Below are 23,984 nucleotides of genomic sequence, written 5' to 3' on the forward strand. Positions count from 1 at the left end.
TTCTTCCTCCTATAACAAGGCCCTTCCATCTCATGTCCCCTACTCCCTCTTAGCATCACATAGATGCTGCCCCTGCCCCACAGGTCACATTCCACGAGTGGTGAAGTTTCTATAGTTGTAACCATGGCATCTCCAGCCCTGTGTGTTCCTCTCCATGCTCCCCACTGAGCAGTCTTGATCCTGTATTAGCCCCAGGAAATGAAATAGAAACAGGACCCTAGGTTAAAAAGTTGCAGTGGAGATGTGGTGGCCACCAGGGGCTGGAACTGTGGGGGTGACTGACAGTATTCCAAAGCCCTGTGGCCAACTTACTGGTGCTGAGTTTGCTGGTGAGCCTCTCTGTCAGCTGGCTTCCCTGGGTGAGTTGCTCCCGGAAGCTCTGTCCCAAGTAGTAGTCAATGTCATTGCTCCTTAGGAGATCCTCAGAAGATTTTATTGTATCTTTTGCATGCCAGGTGATAAGATAACAAATACCTCTCTCTTCTTGTATTTTTTGCTGTAGGTGAGACAGTTCCCAGGCCTGATCTTGAATCAGGGAATCATATTTCCTAATGCAGGACAGAAGAGGAAAGAGTAAGTATGGAAAGAGTGGATGCTAAGTTATGGAGTTATGGGGGCTTCTGTAGAGATTTCTATGAGAACATCTCTAAGGAACTCCCCCAAGCTGAATTCTGGCACATAAGCCATAGGAGGTATTTAAGAGTAAATTCTACCTTGATAAAGTATTGCATTAAAAAACTTAGTATGGGTCAGGTGTGGTGGCTTACGCCTGTAATCCCAGAACTTTGAGAGGCTGAGGCAGGCAGATCTCAAGGTCAGGAGTTCGAGACCAACCTGATCAATATGGTGAACCCTCCTCTACTAAAAACACACAAAAAATTAGCTGGGCATGGTGGAGCATGCCTGTAATCCCAGCTACTGGGGAGGCTGAGGCAGGAGAATTGCTTAAACCTGGGAGGTAGAAATTGTAGTGAGCTGAGATGGCGCCACTGCACTCCAGCCTGGGTGACAGAGTGAGACTCTGTATCAAAACAAAACAAAACAACAACAACAAAATTTACCATGCCACTGTTCTTCAACTGTTATAATTTATCTAGGGACATATTATTTATATATATTAATTAATTAATTATAATATATTATATATATTAATAATATATATAAATTATGTGTCCCTAGATAAATCACAAAGTCTGTGAGAATAAAGATAGTTCTTCATTTTAATCCCTTACAGCATCAGTATCACAGAGATTCACAGCTGTTACTCAATGAATAATTAGAATCATTTCATCCTAAGTCTAGAGAGAACCTTTCATGTCTTCTGTTTTAACCACCACCTGATGCCTGAATTTCTTCTATGTTATGATACTGTGGCTGACTGTATTTTGCAATGACGGCCATCACATAAACTCTCATACCATCAACTGATGGGACCCAAAACAAGAGACCCTAGGTGAGAACCACCCAGCTGAGCCCAGTCAAACCATAGAACCATGAAGCATAATAAAGTGTTGTTTGAAGTCACTAAGTTTTAGAGTGGTTATTACTTAGCAATAGATAACCAGGACACACCAAGATGAATGTCTGTGTTTTCAACACAAAGTATCAATAACACTTATAACTATGGCAAATAGCATTGAGAGCTTAATATATACTAGGCACTACTCTAAGCACTTGTATTAAGTTTTTTTTTTTTTTTTTTTTTTTTTTTTTTTTTTTTGAGACAGAGCCTTGCTCTGTCACCCAGGCTGAAATGCAGTGGTGCCATCTCGGCTCACTGCAACCTTCACCTCCCAGGTTCAAGTGATTCTCCTACCTTAGCCTCCCGAGTGGCTGGGATTACAGGCATGTGCCACTATGTCCAGCTAATTTTTGTATTTTTAGTAGAGACAGCATTTCATCATGTTGGGTATGCTGGTCTTGAACTCCTGACCTCAGGTGTTCTTCCGGCCTCAGCCTCCCAAAGTGCTGGGATTACAGGCATGAGCCACCACGCCTGGCCAGCACTTGTATTAATTCATGTAAACCTAATATCCACCCTTTGAGGTGGGTTCTCTTATCATCCTCATTTAATAGGTAAGGACAAAGTCTCAGAAAGGTTAAGAAGGTTGCCTGGGTAGTAAGCATGAGAGCTAGGCAGTCTGATTCCAGTATTACTACTATACTATACCATGTATACTATTACTTTACTAATATATCCCTAAGAGGAAATCCCTGAGACCTGGTATCTCCCAGATACTGAGACATCATCCTATGCCCTCCTGTTTGCCTACCTGTCTTTTCTGCAGACCTACATCTACCATTTAAATCAGTGTCCTTGTGAATACCCAGACATGTTCTTTCTTCCAACTGCCTGAGCTACCCTATGCCAAGCATGAACTTACACATTTTCAATCAAAAAAGTGCCCAAACAGTGCCATCCTTACCTAGGCCACGAGGCTGATCTCAGCTCCTCAGCCAGCTTCCCTTCTAGTCCATTTTTTGGGAGCTGGGCCTACAGCTGGGGTACTCTCTGGATGAGATTCTCCAGGTCCTTTTTGGCCTGAAGCCCTGTTGAGTAGAAAGCCCCAGTGCCATCAGACAGCCACACCTCATCCTCATCAGGGACACTATGAAGTGAAGACCCCTCCAGGGTGCCAACAGCTCTCAGCTTCTGAGGTCTTTCCAGACTAGATGAATAATCACTTGTAACCGAGAGAGACCGGACCCAGCCCTTGAGGTTTTGAATGACCTTGTTGGCATTCTGCAGCTGGACCTTCAGATCTTTGATGTCATTTCATAGGACCGAGATGTTTTCTGACTTTCCATATACCCAGAAGTCTTCCTGCTTCCTTAGCTGGTTCTCCAATGGCTTCCTCTCAGAGGAATTAGCCAGCGTTAAGCCCTGGTGCCCCTGCTCAGAGCACAGCCCCTCCATCAGGACCATTTCCTTGAGGCTGTTGTGCTCCTCACACTCTGAAAAAAGACAAAGATGTCTTCCTAAATAAAGGTTGGATGTGCTGTTGTGGCCACTGCCTTTGAGAGGAGGCAGGTTTGGTCATGTGGACAATAATCACTAGGGAAAAGTTGAAGTGGTACTTTATTCAACCCTGACACTGTAGTAGGCATTCAAATACAAATTTTCTTATCCTCTTTATACTTACAAGTTAGGTTTCATCACTTTCTATTTTACTGACTGGGGAAACCAAAACTTAAAGGGAGGTGGTAAACTAGCTTCTTCTAGATCACTCAAACTAGCACATGGCAAAGACAGAATTCAAATCCTCCAATGTCCTGTGTTCCTTCCACACACACTGATGTTTTTTAAGACATTCACATGGACTTGTCTATTTAGGATGGCCACAAGTATGTAGGACAAGCTATTCCTGCATGCTGAAAGTTAAATGCTCTCTAAATTTTACTATAATTTAAAAGTGTATTGGGTTACAACTGTGTGAAAAAATAGCCATAGGAAAATAAGACTTTGAATAAATATATCAGCATGTTAACATCAGTGTATTAGGGCAGTGGTAGTCAGAATGAGAACTAATCCATGGCATTTTACCAGATGCCAGGCACTGTTCTAAAGCATTTTATGAGAATTTACCCATTTAATTGACATTAGTACCTGACGGGGTAGGTAGTTCCTTTATTACTATTTTAACATATGAAGAAACTGGGGCATAGGAAAGTTTACAAATTGGGATTTGAACCAACCAGTCTGGCCCCAGGATCTTTTCTCTTAACTGCCAAACTACACTGCCTCAAGAATGAGAGAGATTGTGTTTTTCTTCTCTTCTGGTTTTCAATGTGCTGGGTGGCCCTATAGTTGTAGTCTTTTTATAATGCAAAACAAAATTATTTTTAACTTAGGGTTTGCATGTTTCCAAAACCTCATCTGGTCTCTAAGTAGGCCTTAGTATTTCTATAATAATCAGTTGGATGGAACTTTATATTATTATTATTATTGTTATTAGCAGTATGCCAAAAACTAATTGTAGAAATTCAAGCTTATACTCAGCCTCATTTTGGGCAAGAGTTCTCCTATTAACCTCCTGTCCTCCTCTTCCCTGCTACTTGTCAGGTGTGGAATTGGCCAACAGCACCCAAATGTGACAGCTGACTCCAGGGAGGGGTGAGCCCCACATCCTGTGCTCTTACAGGGACTGGTGGTTTCCTCCCGTTCAGCCTCATTCTTGCTTCAGCCACAAGTCTCATAGCCCAGGTCCTGGAGGTCCACCTGGACCTGCTTGCTGTCCTGCTTCACCAAGGATTCACCTGCTTGGGAAGAGACAGCAGGTGTTACAGAATGTCTGAATTTCCCACATATGCCCTCAGACTCAATGGCACATAACCTAACCTTTTGGGGCAGGGAGGGCAGATTCACAGTGGGAGAGAATCTTCTCTGAACTGGTGGGAGAACGGACCACAAGCTCCAGGAAGCAGAATTTCTTTCCACAAGAGGAGCCTCCATTTGCCATTGATAATCTCCCCTTCTGATAACCCAGGCTTTAATGGGGACCAGATATCTGTAAGTCAGGGATTGTACACTATCATCTCTAGCAGCCCCATTGAAGCTGGCAAGTGCTTTATCTGCAGGGGTTCAATAAATGTTGAATGGAGCTAAACTAATTTAGAGTCCCAAGACCCTAGACCTGCACTGTCCAATAAGGTACTTAGTAGCCACATAGGACCACTTTATATTAAATTAAGTAAAATTAAATAAAACCAAATGTCCAAGTTGCACTAGCCATACTTCATGTGCTCAATAACCACGTTATGTTTGTATAGAACATACAGAACTTATAAGACACACAGGCTAGTTCTTTACTAGTAAGTCATATTTACTTACTAAGTATAACTGTATTTCTCCAGCTCATTAGCCTGAGCAAAGACAGTGGCTTCTGATAGCAACAGCTTCTCCTGGAGATCTTGATAGCATTGTTTGCATTGTGACAGCAGGGAGCGCAGGTGCTGGGTGGACCCTGGTAGGCTAAACGCTGACTGAGGCCCAGGGTCATGAGGCTGGGACCAGTTATCCAACTGTGAAAGGGATCAGGACAGTCTGAGGTCACCCCCATGCAGTGATGACCACCGCCCCTTCTGAACCCTGTGGACTTTACTCAGGTCTGTCACAGCACTTCTGATACCATTTGGCAGTGACTTGCTTTCCAGATGGAGCTCCTGGAGCGCTGGGATAATGTTTTCTTCAGATCTGTATCCACAGCACACAGCACAGTGCCAGTCAAGTCTACAGAGGAGCTCTCAGGAAATGTTTTCTCGGTGGTCAAAAAGAGAAGGGGTGGAACCCTCCACACATCTCCCCTCACATTGTGTCCCACTGATTCTCTCAGAATCTCTGTATTCTCCATTTTACTGAATCTTCAGCATAGCTCCTTGCCTAGAGAGGATCCCAATAATCTGTCTGAGGCCCAGGAACAGACACTTGTGATGAGCTTTGACAAAAAAATGGCAGTGATAAGGAAGGGATGTTATTACATACCACTTGTCTGGGCTGCCTCATAAACTGATGCATCCCTGTGTTACAGCAGTTACAACATCCTGTTAAAATTACCTGTTTGTGTGCCATCTTTCCTTACCATATTAAGTATCTCAAGGGCAGCCATTGGTTTTATTGCCCCATGCCAATGCCTAGTGTGTTATCTGAAAAATTAAGTACTCAAGAAATATTTATGTTATAAAAGTCTTTCTAAAATCTGAATGTAGGCAGAATATTATTACTATTGTTTGTGGTACAAAGAGACCCTTCTCTTGGTACCTCCTGATTCACATGGGAGAAACTTTTATGGTAAACACTGACATATTGAGCCCTTCTCCAGTTGTTTTCCATTCCATCTAAGCCCACACTTACTTGGTGGGCATCCACTGTGAAGGTAGCCCCAAGGTCAAGGCTCTGGGGTCTGGGGCAAGGCCTCACAGTCACATTCCCCTCCTCTTGGTGTTGGTGCTTCCCAGGAGAACCAACCAGTTCTGTGTTTATTCTGTCGGTGGTGCTGCTCAGATGCACAAGGAGCTCTGGAGTAAGTTTACTATTCCCTCCCTTGCTACTCAGCACAAGTTGTTCTTTGAGGAGGCTGATGATATTGTAGGCATTCTTCAGTTTTCCCTGGAGCTTTCTGAACTCATCCTGAAGGCTACTCTCACTCAGACCGTCTTTGGCTACCACAGTCTCAACCATCACCTTGCCCTTCTCCTTGTCTTCCTTGATCTCCCATCCATCAGACATTGCTTCTCCCATCTGCTCTTTCAGCTCTGCGTTCTCAAGGCAAAGTCTCAGCATGGTGTTCCTGCAGGAAACACATAATTGAGGGCTAGGTCTGGTCCTGACAACAGTTCCTGATAGTACCTCTTACCGACATCTCAGCCCACAATAAACTCAGACATACCCCAGAGCATGAAGTAACCTGAGACCTACAACAGCTCCCTAATTTTATATACAAGAAAGCCACAGCTCAGGAAGAGTAAGAGACTTGCCCAAACTTCCACAGCTTCTTGGTGGCAGCACCATCACTAGAAACCTTGGTCTCAAGACATGCAGGCTAGTTTTCTTTACTTGTGCCACACAGCCTCATATGTTCTAATTTTTAGTAGCCTCTGGAATAAACAAGAGTACTTACACTGTTAAAAAATAAGACCTTTTTTTAAACAAATTTATTGTTATAAATTTTGCAGTTCTATTATTTATCATCAGTCAGTTTCAAACCATTGGGACTTAGGAATACAGAATAAATAAATAACATTAATCAGGACTATTAATACAGTCAAAATGTACTTAGATAATTGTTTGCTTTATGTCTGGCTCACATAATAGAGATAACCTTCTTGAGAGCAGGACTGTGTCTGTCCTATTCACCCCGTATCCCCAGTGCCTACGCAAGTGCCTACCACATAAATCATTCATGTTTGTTGAAGAAATAAAATTGACCAAACAGCTAATTTTCACCAAGACATTCCAGATAAATTCTTTCCACAACAACAAACTCATACTAGGTTTGAGTGAAGGCAAACATGGCTATAACAAGTCTATTCACTTAACTTCTTTGAGCCTCAGTTTCCTTTTATGTAAAATAAGGATGATAACATTTACCTAGTGGAGTTAGCAGATGCTTAAATGAAATTGCATATATGGTAAGGCTAGCTCAGGGTCTAACAGGGAAGTCATTCAATCCCTGCTGTACTAGCTGCAGACCTGAGAAATACCAACAGCAGAATCCCATAAGGTGCTTGTTTAAAAAGCTGTAGAGCTAAGGCCTATGAATCCACATTTTACTTAAGTTCCACAGGTGATTTTTTTTTTTTTGTAGTCTTAGTAGAGACGGGGTTTCACCGTGTTAGTCAGGATGGTCTCAATCTCGTGACCTCATGATCCGCCCACCTCAGCCTCTGAAAGTGCTGGGATTACAGTCTTGAGCCACCGCACCTGGCTGGGAGTCCAGTTTTTTGTCTGTTTATGTTAGTGAACACAAGAGCTGATAGATGGAAAAGTGTGGTAATAAACTGGCAGTAAGCTGGTGGAGTATCCAATAAACTTAAACACTATTTTTTGAATTGAACTGAAATTGTTGTGTTGTGAAAATGAGAGAGTTTATCCAAAGAAAGATCTGGCTTGGCAAATAGGATGGATGGTGGTCCTCACCAGTTAGATGAGGTCATGACCATGGGATCTCCATGATGAGATCAGTGTCATTACAAGAAATGGAAGAAAGACCAAAGCGCTCTCTCTCCCCACCATGCGAGGACAGAAGGAGAAGGTAGCTGTCTGCAAGCCTAAGTGTGCTAGGCAGGGCTAGAAACAGGTTTTAGTGATCGTTGAAACACCCAGGACAGTGCACTACTCTTTGGGAGATGCTGTGCTGCGAGGTCAATGTGAAGGGTGATTTCCTTTTTGGGCTCAAGTTTATGACTCAACCTGGACCTAGCTTGGCTTCTCAGCTAGAGAAGAAGCATGATTCCATGTCACACACAGCTCCTATCTTTGAAAAAGTCATAATGACTCCCAGTCCCAACAGGTGGGGCAAACTCTGGATTTTTCTTTTCAGTTTAATCTCTCCAGGAAACTGAGGAAATAAATCTCTACTAGTTGAACTTCATCAAAAGACTAATATGTTAATATTTTGACCGTCAATATTTCCTTAAATTAGTCTACTACTTACATAGCTAATACATCAAAGCATATTAACTTAGGAAATTGGATTCTCCCTAACAATGAAATATTGACTGCAGGCATTATTAATCCTTTTATATCACATTTCCTTCAAATGCTTCACACATCTTGAAGCAGACAAATAATAGTATTATAATGATTACAAGACCAATCATTACTCTTTTGCCAAAAAAACCAGCGACAAAAGACTAACTCAGTGGACCAACCTTTGTTTCTTCATTATCTCTACCTTGATTCTGTCCTTTTATTTCCTCTTTCTTCTAATTCTGCTTCTGCTGATTTGCTCCCTGGATTTGAACTTTACTTACCTAAACTACCAGTTAGGTTACCTTCTCAGAACCACTAAGGCAGCAGTTTGAGGTTGACAATTGAAGATTTAGAATTAGAAGACAAAAAAAAAAAATGAATGAATTTATGATGTTTTATTATAGGGGTTTGTAATGCAGGTAGAAAGACCTTTTTCAGAGTTAAGAGTTTGATCCGACAAATGAGCTATTTTGATATTTATAACTTTGTTTAGTAAAAGTTTCCTATAAAAACATTTGGCTTGGATGTCTTTGTTAGCTTTTAGTCGACACTTGAAAAGGCCACTTGGAACTTTCTAAGTCTTTCTGGGTACTCTTTTCAGTAACCCTCCAGCGAGTTGCTAGACAGAGGTATTGGTGGTTCAGTGGTAGAATTCTCGCCTCCGACGCGGGAGAGCCGGTTCAATTCCCGGCCAATGCAATAGGAGTTCTTCACTTCACTATGGCTCTTTACCCGTCTTCCCTGCAAAATTATACTGCGTGAGCTAATAGCGCACTTAGGGGCTTGGCTACCACAAGGTAAAGTGATAGCGCACTTAGGGGCTTGGCTACCACAAGGTAAAGTGACGACAACACTTACCAAAGTAGGGGCAAAAGACATTCAGGAGACTAACCCAGGACCCGTGCAGTTGTTGGACTCAGCAAACCGCTCAGCAAAGTGGCAAGCACGAAGTGTTTCTGATGAGTCACTGCAGTTTTGATATTGGTACCTGTTAAATTTCATCTATTCTCTGGGCGGATCCCTGCAAACCCAAAGAACCATCAGGTTTCTGATTTGCGTGCTGGACCTTGGGCTTACCGCTGAGCCACTATGGAGAGGATCAAGAAATGAAGCTCCTGGAAGGAGAGAAGCTGGGGACGGGGCAGTCACCTCAGAGGTCCAAGAGGCCTCAGCGGCCCAAAGAAAAGAGAGGTGCGTGGGGAAGAATCTGCGTGGAGATGAGGGGAGTGGCAGAGACTGGTCCTTGCACAGAGGTGGCCAGTAGACCCTTGGGACTGTACCCCAGACACCGTGAACCGAATTTGCTAGCATCCTCAGCAACTGCAGCCTCCGCGTGTTTTGTGGGCCCATCGGTGTTCGGCGAGAGATTCCGTGTGTCTGGCAATGTGTATCAACAGGTGTTGGCCTGAAATTTGGCCGGGCACGGTGGCTCACGCGTGTAATCCCAGCACTTTGTGAGGCAGAGGCGGATAGATAGCTTGAGGTCAAGGGTTCAAGACCAGTCTGGCTAACATGGAGAAATCCCATCTCTACTAACAATACAAAAATGCGCCGAATGTGGTGGCATGCACCTGCTATTCCGGCTACTTGGAAGGCTGAGGCAGGAGAATCGCTTGAACCCCGGAGGCAGAGGTTGCAGTGAGCCAAGATCAGGCTACTGCACTCCAGCCTGGGTGACAGAGCGATATTCCGTCAAAAAAAAAAAAAAAAAAAGAAAAGAAAAAAAAAAGGAGCAAAAGAAGGCAGTGTTATTGGGACAACGAGACCTCCCAGGAGGCTTGTTGTAGAGGCAGTAGCCGGATCCTGAGAGATGAGGTTTTTTAAAATTATGTAGCAGAATGAGGAGAGAGAAAAGGAGAAACACATGAAAGAGAGAAAAGCACGAAAATCTGCAGACATCCAAGAATAAAGCAGAGAAAATAGTGTGAGTGTTTTTACATTAAAAAAAATAAGAAGTACAATGGTTGTCCGCAGGATTTGTGGTCATGTAGTGGTTAATACTTGTAGCTGTGGTTGCCGCAACCTAGGTTCTAATCTGAGTCACAGGAGTGTTTTCTATCCTGTGATTGTAGCTACAAGATCTGTCGTTTGCTTTGCCTTTAATCCTAGAAGCCTCCAGAGAGCAGAGTAAACCGCTGGCCCAGAAGGGGGCCAGCTTCTGGAGTTTAGCCCACAGTGCATAAACTAGGGGGTGGCCTGGCCAAAATGAAAACTTGGACATGCTCTTTGTCTCACAATGGAGCAGAAAAAATTCCCATAGGTGAAGATGCCGCCTCTCAAGGGCCCTTTGTCTGTAGTTTCCACTGATGAAATAATGCGGTTATAGTCTTTTTTGGTAGGGAAAACGGCTGTATCAGTTGGATTTTTTAAAAACATAAAATTAGAATGAGCTTTTAATGAGTTTACAATAAAATCTAAACTAGTTGTCATGGTCTACACTGGCTTGCCTCCATTCCTCATCCGTTAATTTTTATGAGAACAGTAAATTATTACTATTATTCTTGTTTTTGAGATGTAGTCTTGTTCTGTCACCCAGGCTGGAGTGCCATGGCTCAATCTTGGCTCACTGCAACCTCCATCTCCTGGGTTCAAGCAATGAGAACAGTAAATAAACTACAGTTCACATAAAGTGCACAAATCTTTAGTGCAATTTGTTTAATTTTGGTAAATGTAATCACCACCCAGCTCAAGTTACAGAAAATTGCCATCATCTGAGAAAGGCCTGTTAGAGCCCCTTTCCAGGCAATTCCCACCCTGTGTCATCTTAGTTAATCACTATTCTGATGTCTATTCCCATAGGTTACAATTGCCTGTTCTTAAAGTTCACATGAGTGAATGGACATATCTTTTGTATCTGGCCTTTTTTTCTGCAGTTATATTCGTTATGCTCATGAGACATATCCAAGTAGTTTCATAGGTCACTTCTCAATTTTGGTGTTATTGAATTCTTGTGATGAATATTCTTATAGCAGTCTTTTTGTGCACTTGAGATTCATGGAAGTACTTCAATTGCTGGGTCATGACCTGAGTGTAAGTTTAACATTAGTATAAATTGCCAGTCTTCTAGAATGTTTTTCACCAGCAATGACAGTTGAAGTGGCACCAAATTCTTGTTAGCATTTGGTGTACTAACTTTGTTAAATGTAGCTATGCTCTCTGACCAGTCTGGCCAACATAGCAAAACCCCATCTGCAGAAAATACAAAAATTACCCAGGCATGGTGGCATACACCTGTAGTTCCAGCTACTCAGGAGGGGGAGGTTGCAGTGAGTCCAGATCACACCATTGCACTTCAGCTCGGGTGACAGAGTGAGACCCTGTCTCAGAAAAAAAAAAAAATAGCCATACACTCGTGAGTGGTTAGTGGTATCTCAGTGTGGAATTTATTTGTACTTGCCTAATGAGCAATACTATGAAGCATATTTTCTTATGGCTTCCAGCATATAAGAAATTGTCCTTTGCAAAGGCCTATTTGAATATTTTGCCCGATTTTATTTGGCTTAGCTCTATATTACTGATTTATGAAAGTTCTCTTATATATTCAGGAATTGAGTCATTTTTCAAATAAATATATTGCAAATGACTTTTCCCAGTCAGTGACTTGACTGACAACTGAAAGCTGTCAACTGAAAAATCACACAATTTATAAATTTAGAAAGGAGATTTTATTTTTTATAAAGGATTACAGCCTGCAAGGTGGCCATTCTGACAGACTGGGAGGCATACCCTCCTGCTGAAACCCGAAAAGTAGGTTTCCAGGGAGGGGTGGGGGGAACAGGGATTTATGTTGATCTGGTTGGCCACATATACATATTCAACAGGGAATAGGAGGAGCTCTGAATATTCGTGAAGGGATCCTGCTGCATGCATGCTGAGCAAACATGCCTGTTACATGCAACCCATGTTCACTTTGGGGTGGAGACAACATTTAAATACATTATAATTAGGCCCTATGCTTCAAAAAGTGAAGCAGGGACACAAAGACAATCAAGTGCATAGCCTCTGTAAACTGTCCAGAAGCAGTCCACAGCCAGTGGTCTCTTATCAAGAGAAAGTTACTGAAAGCAGTCTCTTGTCCAATCAAAGAGGTAGTTTTGGCTTGTGTAGGGAGGGCTCAGTCAGTTTATGGTAAATGGGTGAGCTGCAAGTGCTTCACCATTGCTTATTTCAAGCTCAGTGCTTGTTTAGCTAGAGAGAAAAAGGAAGAAGAAAAAAAAAAACTGTGACAATTAGAACATAGTTTATTTTATAAGTTCAGGGGTGCATGACTTAACCTTGCCAGGCATGGCCTTAGGTTTTGTTTATAATATAGTATCTTACTACGGTAAGGAGTCTATTCTCGCCGCCCTTCTTTCCCGTCAGAAAGGGATCCCTTCCGGACAAGACCGAAGTGAGCGGCTGGTTTCCCCTTCGTGTCCTTCCGGGCCTGGGCGTCTCGGCAGCTCAGGCTGACCCGAGACCTAACTCCCGGCGAGTGGGACTAGCAGGAGCCTGGAAGAGCGCGCGCACTGGGGTGAGGTTGGGCGCCGGGGGGTGGAGAACCGCAGTCAAACCCTCTTCTTCCTCGTGCACCGCGCACCTGCCCCCGGGGATGCCGAACGAATTGGCCCGTAAAGCTTTTCTGCAACCGAAAGAGGCCTGAAGCTCCAGGAGGGGCGAGAGGAGCCTCGTTGAGCGAGCCCAGCCCTCTGCCTGGCTGGCCCTTGTCAACAGGCTCGGAAGAGGCTGATTTGGAGAACAGAACAGAAGAAAAGACCTAAAGGTTTCGAATCTCATGATGTGGAGATATTAAAAGCCTCAAATCTTAAGGTCCGACTGTGAGGGGGAGCGAGGGTGTCTCGAGCTGGATCCACCCTTGAGCCTTCACCTGGAGAGTCCTCCGCACAAATTCAGAGGGCAGGACCGTGGGCGGCAATGGTTCTCAACAGGCGGCAACTTCGCCCTCACACGCGTCTCCCATCCCCGCTGGGACACTAGGCCACGATTGGGGGAAACAGGGAGGGAGAATGTTAAGCCCCTGGCATGTATTTAGTCAGCAGAGGCGAGGATGCTGCCTAACACCTTACAATCCACCGCGGGAGGGCCCCTCCCCTACCCCGAAGTAGCCATTCCGCGGAGGTGGAGAAACTCGCGTGTAGATCAATGCCCGCGCACTTGGCCGATGGGAAATCACGAATTGGTGACCAATTGGATCTTGGATCTGAGGAAAAAATTCCAGCATCAGAGGGAACTCTCAAAGTTTTGCCCGGAGCAAACGGAAGGGTAGCGTTGCCATCGCCTAAGATGGGAAAATGGTGTCACAGGTTGCAGGGGAAGGTCGGAGACCAGGTGAGGGGTCCGGAGCCTTCCTGAGAAGAGTTTCCCATCCAGCCCGTCTCGGTTTCCGCATCTCTCTGATTCCTTATGATGTTGAGGGTGCCAGGGTCTGGTTCCTTTATGATGCAGAGGGTGCCTCCGTTTCACCCCGGGTGCCTCCCGGCTCCTGCCTCCTTCTGGCAACCTGGTGCGCGGCTCTGGACCTGGCGACCCGCGACGGTCTTGTCAGTTGCTGCCGCCTCGCATAGGCGCATCTTTAGGCCAGTGGTGAGCTGCGGCCGGGTGGCTGCAACTCGCTCCAGGACTCGGGACTCATGGCCTTGGTGTCCCTCCAGGAGCCCTCGGTGTGTCGCCTGCAGGCTGTTTTTGAAGAAAGCAGGGAGGGAACAGCCTTGTGAGAGGACTCCAGGAGCAAAGAGCGACACTCACAAGGCCCAAGTCCTCCCAGAGCACAGGGAAACTGTCCATTCATACTGAAGAAAGGAGAGAAAATAACCCTCCTCATCTCCCTGGTGGTCTAGTGGTTAGGTTTCGGCGCTTTCACTGCTGCGGCCCGGGTTCGATTCCCGCTCAGGGATTGTTTTGCACTGGCCGCCCTCCCGCAGGAATCTCCCTTTACTACGCTGTCAGTTGGCCTGCTCCAAGGGCCAGATGCAGAATGGTCTCCACAGAGAGGTGCAAACCCGGGGAGAAGGAGGACAAGTCGTGGTGGATCACCTCTCACGACATACGGCTCCTATTTATCTCCGTGTCCGTCGTCCGCAGAAGCGGCTTTAGAGAGCGACTGAGCGTTTCGTTCAAGTGTACACAGCCGTGCAGAGATGCCAGCCCCTGTGGAGCTGCACCTAATAAGCCCACCCTTTTTGCCGTCGCCGTCCCGCAGGCGCCTATCAGGCTGAGCTGCGAATAACTAAGAGAGAGGCCAAGCCAAGTCGTGGCGGTTGGGCGTGCCCTGGACACGGGCACCAGCTAGTCAGCGGAGACTCCTCACCTTCGTTCACAGCTAACATGCTCGTTAGGCCTTCGGAAGAGGCGACTGGAGGCTACGCCCGCGAAGTTGGGAGGAGGGTGAACTGCGGGTGAGGTCCTCGAGGGCGGTCTGGTTTGCTGATTGAGCGGTAGAGGGAGGCGATGTTCACTGACCCAACAAAGACAGCAGGTGGAGTGGGCACAAATGGAAAACTGTGGCCGGTGCCCTAAGCAGAAAAGGCAGGTGTAAAAATCAGCACTAGGACGTCGAAGCGATGGTACCACAGTTCAAATAGCACAATGTCTACACTCTACCAAGCAGTTGGGCACACTCCCCGTTTTCCATTCAGAGGTTGCTGCAGGCACAACGCAGAGTACTAACCACTATAGAATCCCAACGCGCCCCACACCTACTGCAGTTGTTTTGATTCCCCACCCCTCTTTTATTTATTTGCATATATTTTTTTGAGAGACAGAATTTCGCTATGTCGCCAAGGCTGGAGGGCAGTGGTGCCATCTCAGCTGACTGTTACCTCCGCCTCTCAGGTTCAAGCGATTCTCCTGCCTCAGTCTCCCGAGTAGCTGGGACTACAAGCTTGTGCCTCCACACCCAGCTAATTTTTGTATTTTTAGTAGAGACAGCTTTCACCATGTTGGCCCAGCTGGTCTCGAACTTCTGACTTCAGGTGAGTGATCCACCCACCTCGGCCTCCCAAAGTGTTGGGATTACAGGCGTGAGCCACCGCGCCCGATCCCCCGATTATTACTATTTTTTTAATGTAAAAACATTTATGCGATTTTTACTTCTTTATTCTTGGACAGTTACAGGTTCTTGTGATTTTCTCTCACTTCTTCTCCCCGTTTCCCTCTCCATTCTGATACCTATCCCATCTTCTCTGCATCCAGCCGGTGCCCTCTGCACGGACATCCTGGGCTGTCCCACTGTCTCGTCCTGGTCTCCCCTGCTTTCTCCCTCCTCCTTTTCACGTTTTCCCTTTTGACTCCCCTGCCTCTTTCCCGCTCCCGCCCCACCGACCCCATCTACTGAAGCCGAGCTGAGTGAGGGGAGAGCAAGTGGAGTAGATGATTGTCTGAAGGCGGCGCAAAAAATAGAAAGAGCTACCATGAGAGCCGTCGGGGCATTCAGCTTCCCTTGGGCCCTACTACGCGCAGGCTGGGGTCGCAGATCCAGGCATTTCCAGAGGCACTGGCTTCTGAAGCAGGCGAGGGTTAACGGAGGGTGAAGGCCATTCGGCCGCCCTTCTGGTTTCAGAGTCAGGCAATGCACGCGTTTCAAACGTGCAACAACAGGATTAGTCGACTCAGCCTCTCCGGTTTTCCGAAGCTTTCTAGTCTGCACACTTGTCCTGCAGAAAGCGAATGGCAACCTCTAGAGTTTAGTGATTGCTTAATCTATGTGGAGATGAAAGCGACCAACTGAGGTTGTCTCTGTGGCGCAATTGGTTAGCGCGTTCGGCTGTTAACCGGAAAGTTGGTGGTTCGAGCCCACCCAGGGACGTGATTTTAAATGTTGGTAGCTGTGGCCAGGTGCGGTGGCTCACGCCTATTAAAAGAGGGGAAACCTCGCCTGAGCTCAGAAGTTCAAGACCAGTGAGAATCCCCTCTCATTAAAAAAAAAAAAAAAAAAAAAAATTGCAGTTGTTTCTCCTCAGGCCCATCACTATATTTAAAAGTGAAAAGCTCTTCCATTATCCTTGTGTCTTGTGCATCCCACGAGGACACAAAGCAAAAGGTCCCCCTCCAAGCCTCCTATAAAATAAGATCCCTCCAGAATAAACTAGGTTGTTTGTATGGGAACCTGAAAGTATATGAAGAAAGAAACTTCAAAAATTCTGCCTTGCTTTCCACAAAAATTAACCCATCACAGTCTGCCTTCAACTGGTATCATACCTCTTCACATTACTCCTCTCCCTGCCTTTATGCTATTGTCATGCATTTTACTTTACACGTGTTATAAACCTTACAATCCATCTTTATTACTTTTGTTTAAGGAGTCAGATGTGTTTTTGTTGTTGTTTTTAAGACGAGTCTCTCTCTATCGGGCAGGCTGGAGTGCAGCGGCACAATCTTAGCTCACTGCAACCTCTGCTTCCCCGGTTCAAGTGATTCTTCTGACTCAGACTCCTGAGTAGCAGGGATTACAGGCGTGGGCCAACACGCCAGACTAATTTTTGTATTTTTAGTAGAGTGCCGGGGTGGGGGGCGGGGAGCGGTCACCATATTGGCCAGGCTGGTGTCGAGCTCCTGACCTCAAGTGATCCACCCACCTCAGCCTCCCAAAGTGCTAGGATTACAGGTGTGAGCCACCAGGCCGGGCTAAACAGTCAGATGTTAAAATTATATATTTGTCTATGTAGATGTCATTTCTAGTGTTCTTTTTTTTTTTTTTGTACATCCAGATTTTCATCCTGTGTCAGTTTCCTTCTGCCTGGAGGACTCCTTTAATTTGTCTATTAGATGTCTTAAACTTGCGCTATCATTCACTGATGCTGTGTTCATTTAAAAAAAAAAATTGTTACCATGGGTTGTATTTTAGATATTTCAATCATTCATGGTTTTTTGTTTCTTAATATTTTTTTCTGCAGTGTCTAATCTGCTGTTAATTGTATCCAGTGAATTTATTATCTCAGATGTTGTAATTTTTAATCTCTAAAGTTTGATTCTGACCATTTTTATATGTTTGATACCTCTGCTTAATTCTTTGGACCCGTAGAATATTGTCATAATAACTGTTTTAAAGCCCTCTGTGTTCATTTCTTTTTTCTTTTTTTTTGAGACAGTCTCACTCTCGTTGCCCAGGCTGGAGTGCAATGGCATGATCTCAGCTCACCACAACATCTTCCCAGGTTCAAGCAATTCTCCTGCCTCTACCTCCCGAGTAGCTGGGATTAGAGGCATGCACCACCATGCCTAGCTAATTTTTGTATTTTTACTGGAGATGGGGTTTCATCATGTTGACCAGGCTGGTCTGGAACTCCTGACCTCAAGTGATCTGCCTGCCTTGGCCTTTCAAAGTGCTGGGATTACAGGCGTGAACCACCATGCCTGGCTGTCCTCTCTGTTAATTCTAACATTATGTTAGGTCTGGTTCAATTTTGATTAACTGATTATTTCCCCTCTTTATGGGTCATCATTTCTTGGCTCTTTGCATAGTTGGAATTCTTTAATTGGATACTGGACATTGTGAAGTTTACCTTCTTGCATACTAGCTATTTTAAAATTCCTTCTTTTTTCCCTTGTGAGCAGGAAGTTATATTTTATAATTCCTATAAATCATCTTGAATTTTTTCTGGGGTGCACCTAAATGACCTGTAAACATTTTTGGATCTTGTTTTTATGAACTTTTATGTGGTTCAGGAGTAGTGCTCAGGCCAAGGCTGATTATATCCCATTATGAAAGCTTTATGAATTATGCATAATTCCAGTCTGGCTGGTGTGAACAGATACTGTTTTCTGTGCTATGTGAGTATCAGATGCAATTCCATGATTTTCTTGGATGCTTCTTTCCCTGGCAGTAGTCAGCTACTCTTTTCACAATCATGCACTGGCTAGTGCTCCGCTGAATACTGGTGGCAGAAACTGTACATATGCCCAGATTCTCTCTCTGCTCAGCTCTCTCCTCACTGGATCTTTGTACTATGAACTCTTTCTTGCTCTCCCCAGACACTTAGCTTCACTTCCTCAATTCAGGGAGTCTGCCACCAATCCTTTTCTTTGTGCCTAGCCTGGAAACAATTCTGCAGCAGGCTGGCATTCCCGTCCATCCCAGATGGAACTCCAGAAGAATGAAGGGGTTCAGGGTTTTCAACTGAAAACAATTGAGCCATTGCATTCAGTTTGAACCAGCTGATTTGCATGTCTGTAAAGGAGTCTGGAAAATGAACCCTACGCCTAATGTGAATGGTGAACAAAATCAGATCTAGAAGTATTGAATGTATCATAAGCTAAGCAGACTTTTTTAAACTAACAGCATTAGTGATTCAGGTGGAATTTGTTCCTCTTCCCTAGGTTCAGTTTCTGGCCAAAACATGCAGTTTCTCACTGTCAACATAACCTCATTTGTTGCATCTGTTGGAGTCTTTATTACTCACCTAGTGAGCCTGGTCTACATAGAGATTGAGCAGCCAGGAGCAGGGCCAGTGTGAGCTGAGGAAATGTGGGAAAGAAAAATCCCATTGGCCTTTTTTTTTTTTTTTTTTTTTTTTGAGGAGTCTCACTCTATCACTCAGGCTGGAGTGAAACCTCGGCTCACTGCAACCCCCGACTCCCAGGTTCAAGCGATTCTCCTGACTCAACCTCCCCAGTAGCTGGGATTACAGGCACCCACCACCACACCTAGCTAATTTTTGTGTGTTTAGTAGAGACAGGGTTTCACCACGTTGGACAGGCTGGTCTCAAACTCCTGACCTCAGGTGATCCACCCGCCTCTGCTGCTGGGATTACAGGCGTGAGCCACCGCACCCAGCCCCACTGGTGTTTTTCGAATAAAAGATAGTAATACATTTTCTCCTCATCAACGTGTCTGCCTTGGGGGCGGGGTTGTGATACCGAAGGAATTAGTGCTTGGCCTGAAGTGCAGCAACAACCCATACAGCCACCCCACTCACCTTCCAGAGTGGGAGGTAAATTCTGGTGTGTTTCTATGGGTTTATAATCTTTGAACTAGTAATCTTTTCACATTTGTCTATACTCCTGGTGGATCCATGAAGTCCTGGCAAAAAATCATAAAGTCACAGTTGATCCATGACATTTGTGCTGGGCCTTGAGCAGAAACTGAACCTGCAGGAAGATGTGTATATCTGGAGTGGGCTGGCAGAAATCTGTGAGGAGAGTCCTTGGACCTTTGACCTGGGTAAAAGGCAGATCCCTGACGGTTCAGATGCCTTGGCCTGCAGCTACACCAATGCTGGTCACTCATTGGTTCCAAGCAGCAGTCTGGCACCTAAGTGCCTAAGCGCTCCCTCCAGAGAAGAGAAGGCAAAGCAAGCCCTGGATGCAGTGACCCCAAACCTGTCAAGGAGAATAGAAGGCAAAAGCAGGAGACAAGGGTGGGAAAGTGGGTGAGAGCCTTCCGGGACCTGTACACCACACATCAGGAATTGTGTCTATTAAAACTGTTGGTTCCTGAAGCCTGTGGAGAGTGGTTTGGGCAATTGCAGTTTTCTGAGAAAGGTTATTTGGGGGTAGGGAAATGTAAGCATTGTTAATATAAAAATATTCGAGACAGAGTCTCGCTGTGTCACCCAGGCTGGAGTGCAGTGGCATGATAGCTCACTGCAACCTCTCCCTCCTGGGTTCAAGTGATTCTCCTGTCTCAGCCTCTGGAGTAGCTGGGATTACAGGCACATACCAACATGCCTGGCTAATTTTTGTATTTTTAGTAAAGACGGTGTTTCACCTTGTTGGCCAGGCTGGTCTCAAACTCTTGACCTCAGATGATCCACCCACCTCCATCTCCCAAAATGCGGGGATTACAGGTGTGAGCTGCAGAGCTCAGCCTAAAAATATTACTTTTGTGGGGCACAGTGGCTCACACTTGTAATCCCAGTGCTTTCTGAGGCTGAAGTGGCTGGATCACCTGAGGTATGGAGTTTGAGGCCAGCCTGATCAACATGGTGAAACCCCCATCTCTTCTAAAAATACAAAAATTAGCCAAGCATGTTGGTGCACACCTGTAATTCCAGCTACTCGGGAGGCTGAGGCAGGAGAATCACTTGAACCTGGGAGGCAGAGGTTGCAGTGAGCCAGGATGGCATCACTGTGCTCCAGCCTGGGCAACAGTGAGATTCCATCTCCAAAAAAAAAAAAAAAAAACACAACAAAAAGAAAAACAATAACAAAAATCTATCTATCTATCTATCTATCTATTCTTCATTGGTGTGAATATGGAATATTGACTCCATATCCTTGGCTTGAGGTCCAGATGCAGCTTCAGATTGGTTTTCTCAGGCAAATCAACCTGTTCCACAACTGTGCTCCTAGAAGGAGGGCAGCCAGGCAGGACCCCCAGGAAATAACTCCTGAGCTATCAAAGATGTAATCACTTATTCATTGTCAGCCCATGGAGAAATTCGGGCATTAGAAGAGAATGAAGAGAACTTTGTGAGATTTCCTGATCTAAAACTTAACAGTGTTGTGTTGCCCTCAACCTCCCTTGCTGAAATGATTGCCCGGTGACAAATGTGCCCTTCCCTCCTCACCACTCTGACTAGCAGGACAAGGAATGAGGTGTGGTTCACTGTGAGCAGATTTGTTGATTAGTAATCGCATTCCTTTCATGTTTCTTGAGAATCACCTACGGATTTCCAACCTTCAGAAAAGCAAGGGTGTTGCCGCTCGATTTCAAACTGGGGGTCTTTCACATGTGAAGCGAACATGTAATCACTACACCACAGAAACCCCTCAGTTCCTGGCAGAAGTCATATTCCTGAAAATGTTAATGCCTGCTGTTTTTAACTACTAGAATTTCCAATATAAGAAATTCGACGGCTTTTCAAAATTTCAGTGGAAAAGACGCCAGGAAACACAATCCCTCAGGCAGACAGGCTGAACCCTCATTTATGGTTCCATGCCTAGCCCTGAAACCATAGACCCTAGGGACCCCCAATCTGGCTTTGGGATCCTGCATCTTATGCAGGGTTTCCAGGAATGGAGTGCCCTTGTGTGGGATTCTCCCAGCTGACTCTCTCCGGCTCCCAGAAGTTTCAGGAGCTGGTGGGTTTTGAGCGTCGGAGCCCTGAGTGCCCTGTGCCGCACAGGAGTGTGGACGCCGCCCCTGCAGGGCTGCTGACTGAGCCTTGGGAGCCTTTTCCCCAGCGTTGGCCATCAGATCTCTTGGCTCTTGACAGGCGATCACGCTTCGGGTCCTCCCAGGAACCAAAGGACCCTCCCTGCCAGCGCTTCCCCCAGGCCGAGGGGCCTGACCCATATGCTATTTCCTTGCCAGCCCTTCAGCCTCAGCACCTCGAAGTCTTCCAAAGGGCATCCTTCACTGCCACTCTCGCTTAGTTTATTCAACTCAATTTAAGCTATATTTATTCACACGTTCAAGTTTTAGCAGGTACTGTAGCAAATGCTGTGTCTCAAGGCATTTGACTGCTTGAAAATGTAGAACATCCAACCCAGGCCAAACTGTGCTTCTTGGCCTGCATTGAATTCATTTGAAGACCAGGCCACTAAGTTTATAAAACACAAGGGTTTCAGAGCCATCACCACTGAAGGACACAGGAGCAGCCTATTTAGATTTCGTGATCGCAGGATCTCCACCTCCATCTTGAGATTTTTTTTTAAGGGCAGTTCTATTGCATTCTTTCATAATACTTGAATCTTTTTGTTTGCCATTTTAATGTTCCTACTCAACAGGTCTTGAAGTGAATTATAACAAAGAGGTAAGGGCAGTTTTCAGAGAAAGGCAGTGTCTGTGAAGTTTTCAAGTTTGTCTCACAGCAAAAGGTCAACAGGCAGAATTTCCTTTTGCTGAAAGATGTTGATGTTGTTTCTAAGGTGTTTCTTAGACATGAGTGTAAAAACAAGTTTGGGGAATAAAGTGCCATTTTCTCCAGCAGTTGCTTTTCTTATTGCAGTGGTTACCATGTTTCCTTCACATCCAAAGTTTTCAAAGGCTCCCACCCTGGGGAAAGTGACAAAATGTTTGCTGGATGTCAGGCTGCAGTGTCCAGCTTTGTTCTGCTTTGGCTCAGACTGGAGACTGGGACTGGACTGGACTATGTCTCCTCACTAGAGACTGGGAGACCAGCTCCACATGAGGCAGGCATCATGGTAACTTTTGATTAGGCAATTTTGTGACATCTTTTTCTGCTTTCTTCCTTCTGAAATCTCTCTCTCTCTCCCTCCCCACTGACCCAGAGGAGAGGACTCACTGTCTTTCTGAGTCAGAACATTTTGATGTCCTTCCTGGACAGAAAAAAAAGGCAATTGCCCTTTACTCTACAGGAGCAGAAAGGGCTGCAGGTATCTGGAGACCCACAAACTCACTTCGTGGGCCACTGCACATTTGTGCCTTGTGGGATCCTAGAATACCCAAAACTGTGCGGCTTGAAGCTTCTCTGCCCGCTGAACAGGAAGTATGGGCTTCCTGACTCTTCAAGAGGAGCCACACAGAGAGGTCTTAAGCATGTTTCTGGACCTTGAACACAGGCCAGAAAGAGGCTTGAAGGTGAGGGCAGAGTCAAGAAAGGGTGGAAAGACAGGCCAACCCACTCTGCCAAGAGTACCTTCTTCAGGACAGTGATTTACTCTAATTCAGTGATCAGGAAAGGACAGGATTGTGTAGAGCAACCTCCCTACTTGAAAACATGAATTCCTACCTAGATGTGGAGTCTGAGTAAAATATCGGCATCAAAAAGAATTCTGGTTGGCTGGGCAAGGTGTCTCATGCCTGTAGTCCCAGCACTCTGGGAAGCCTAGGCAGGCTGATCCCTTGAGCTCAGGAGTTTCAGACCATTCTGGGCAAAACGGCAAAACCATGTCTCTGTGGTGGAGCAGCTTTGGTCCCAGCTGCACCAGAGGCTAACATGGGAGAATCACTTGAGCCCAGGTGTTTGAGGCTGCAGGGAGCCATGATCACGCTACTGCACTCCAGCCTGGGTGACAGAGGAAGACCTTATCTTAAAACAATCAAAAACCTGTGATTTTTTTTCCTCTGTGTATTGCAAGGATGAGAACAAAGAGTTCCAACTAAGATGGAACCAGGGCAGATGCGAAAGGTTTTAGTGGGAAAAATCTGGTGCTCTGTCAGGGACCACGGGCCTTGCTTGAAAGAAATTTCATCCAGGGTGTCTGGTTTCCTGTATGGGTCTCAGGCCTGCTGTTGGTGGTCTCAGGGGCTGATGCTTAGCCCCTTCTCAGCTTGGGTGTCTCCCCTTTTGCCTTCTCCCAGCAACCTGGTCCACTGCCATGGTTCCTGTGGCCATCTCTCCAGAGCCATGCTGTCACCTTGAAAAGGGGCATCTCTAGATCAGTTTTTTTTTATTAAATTGGAATATGAATATAATTATTAGGATGCTCACAAAATAAATGACACATTAATTAGCAATCTCCTCATGTGATAAAGAATACATATGACCTGCACTGTGACAGGAAACAGGGGTAGGACTATCAGAGCTGGGACTAAGCATCCACTGAAGAAATCTTGATTCACCAGAGAGATGTTTCCTTGGATTGCATCATCTCTGCTCTAGCTACCAGCCAGGTCTCCACAACCTTCCCAGAATCCTTCATTCCAGCACCAGTTCATGTTCTTTGCCCTGGCCACTCCTGGATCTTTCAAGACCTGAGTCCACTTTCCTGTGTCTCATTCACCCACCTCTGAAATCTTGCAGCACATCTCTTTGGTATGCTGCTGCCTGGCCACTATCGGGGGCACAATTGTGAGGTGGAGGAAGAACATACATACTGAAAGCAAACAGCAGGGCTACATTAATAAATGACACTTGGACATAAACCAAAGAGCCTCACAGAAGACCTG

At 45.4% G+C, this 23,984-nt stretch overlaps 1 non-coding gene and 2 pseudogenes across 1 annotated transcript; 2 read left to right on the forward strand and 1 right to left on the reverse strand.

The window, feature by feature from the left end:
- Nucleotides 1-12,967, reverse strand: part of LOC129028576 (myomegalin-like) — a 55,220-nt pseudogene extending 42,253 nt beyond the window's left edge.
- A 385-nt stretch (nucleotides 12,968-13,352) lies between these two features.
- LOC129028575 (uncharacterized) lies at nucleotides 13,353-13,984 on the forward strand (annotated as a pseudogene).
- Nucleotides 13,985-15,921: 1,937 nt separating this feature from the next.
- TRNAN-GUU (transfer RNA asparagine (anticodon GUU)) lies at nucleotides 15,922-15,995 on the forward strand. Its single transcript has one exon. It is a non-coding gene; the product is annotated as a tRNA-Asn (tRNA).
- Nucleotides 15,996-23,984: the final 7,989 nt, after the last annotated feature.

Source organism: Pongo pygmaeus, chromosome 1 (assembly GCF_028885625.2).
Source record: "Pongo pygmaeus isolate AG05252 chromosome 1, NHGRI_mPonPyg2-v2.0_pri, whole genome shotgun sequence".
Classification (NCBI taxonomy): domain Eukaryota; kingdom Metazoa; phylum Chordata; class Mammalia; order Primates; family Hominidae; genus Pongo; species Pongo pygmaeus.